This window comes from Mus caroli, chromosome X, assembly GCF_900094665.2.
Source record: "Mus caroli chromosome X, CAROLI_EIJ_v1.1, whole genome shotgun sequence".
NCBI classification, from domain to species: Eukaryota; Metazoa; Chordata; class Mammalia; order Rodentia; family Muridae; genus Mus; species Mus caroli.
In genome coordinates, this window is record NC_034589.1 from 95,824,021 (window position 1) to 95,826,113 (window position 2,093).

The window sequence follows — 2,093 nt, forward strand, 5'->3', positions numbered from 1 at the left end:
GAGTGCTGGGATTAAAGGCGTGCGCCACCACGCCCGGCTTTTATTATTCTTTTCTTACTACTTCAGCTCCTATATGTCCACTGATGCCCCTATCTTTTGTCTCCATCAATTCAAGGCTTTATAGCTTTGTTTCCAGGTCTTTGCTAGACATGACAGTTCTTGTCCTACTGGCAATTCATTATCTGATTACCTGTGTAGATAAATAGTTTTCCTGGCTGCCTAGTTATACAACCTAGAAATTTTAGTCACAATTGATACCATACACCTTTTCTCACACTCATAGTGAAGTCCTATAAACTATACTATCTGCATTTTTTGAACTTGTCCCTTTCCTTTTTGTTACCCTTGCTACTTGGTTAATTGGAGCCCTTGCTATCTCTTGTTTAACCTCTTGCAACAGTTTTCAAATAGTGTTTTGCTTTAATTCTTCCTGTTGTTGAAGTTCACATCCTATATATATATATGTGTGTGTGTGTGTGTGTGTGTGTGTGTGTGTGTGTGTGTATCAAAACTAATTGTGGCCCTGATGAAATGTACTGTAGCATGTTTATATGAATTTGATTAATTACTTCTGTGTCTTTGTTCCTTCTCTCTGGAATGTCTTTCCTATTGTATGCCTGTTGAACTTCTATTCTTTAATGACTACCTAAATGTTAGAACAAGCCTTCCCTACTGCCCCCAAAAGCAGAATTTTTGCTTTCTTTTTTATTGTACTAAAGATTGAGCCCAGAACCTCCAGCATGCTAGGCAACTACTCTACCTCTTAGCTCTAGGCCAGCCTCCCTTTTAGTTTTTATTTTGGAATGAGGCTTTGCTAAGTTGCACAGGCTAGCCTTGAACTTTTCTTGTAGTCCAGCTTGAATTTAAACTTGCAACCTATGCCTCAGCCTGCTGAGTAGCTAAAATTACCAGCCTGTATCACCAGTCTTGGTTTCCAATTATCAGATTTGATATACAGGGAAATAGAATATGGTTCATATGCAATCAGTATATTTCATTTATACTGATAGGTTTTTTTTTAACCTTTATGGAAACTAAGATGAATAAACTTTAGTGTACCTACTCATTGAATTTAACAATCTGTCAGTTTGTGGTGAGTCTTGTTTATTATAGATTTTTCTTACTATATCATTTCAGTCATAGATATCTGATAGGATTACACTGTCCTACAGTGATTTCTTTTCAAGTAATTTTCTTTGACTAATTAAAGATCTTTCTATAATAGGAACTATTAATTACCCTTACATTCCCATCATTGACCTTGTCTTAGACAAGGTATGAAACATTTGAATGAATAATCAAAAGCTGAAATAAATATTAGGGCTGAGGCTCAGGCCCTAGAGGTCACTAACAAGAATTAGATGGAGGAAAATAATCTAGTAAATGATACTGAAAAGAAGTGGTCAGATATGCGAATTAGAGCTGGGTGCTGGTGGGGCAGGCTTTAATCCCAGCACTTGGGAGGCAGAGGCAGATGGATTTTTGAATTTGAGATTAGTCTGGTCTACATAGTAAGTTTCAGAACAGCCAAGGCTGCTCAGAGAAACCCTGTTTTATAAAAACAAAAGAAAAGAAGAAAAAGAAATCCTAGTTAGATAAAAATGTTTTGGGGGTTTCTTTTTAAGTTTGAGATGGTTTCATTATGTAGTTTAGGCTACCCTGGATCTCCTAGTCCTCTGGTTGAAGCATCTCAAGTGCTGTGATTGATAGGTATGTGTCCCAACTCCCAGCTCAAAATGTTTTAACTATTCCAAAGATGAGCTTAAATGAAGCAGCTATAAGCAGAGGATGTACAAGAGAGGTTGCTTAGTTCAAGAATTTTCTGAAGCTCTTGGTGAGGATTTCTGGGAAGCTGAAATAATAGTCTTTATGCTGAAAATCTGTTTACTAAGCAGAAAAAAAAAAGATGTTCATTGGTCTCTCTTTTTTGTTTTCTGTTTTTTTTTGGGGGGGGGTTGGTTTTTTTCAACACAGGGTTTCTCTGTGTAGCCCTGCCTGTCCTGGAACTCACTCTGTAGACCAGGCTGGCCTCGAACTCAGAAATCTGCCTGCCTCTGCCTCCCAAGTGCTGGGATTAAAGGCGTGCACCACCA

At 37.9% G+C, this 2,093-nt stretch overlaps 1 protein-coding gene across 7 annotated transcripts in view; it reads left to right on the plus strand.

The window, feature by feature from the left end:
• Nucleotides 1-2,093, plus strand: part of Taf1 (TATA-box binding protein associated factor 1) — a 73,865-nt gene that overhangs the window by 45,345 nt on the left and 26,427 nt on the right. The gene's annotated exons all lie outside the window — the stretch shown is intronic.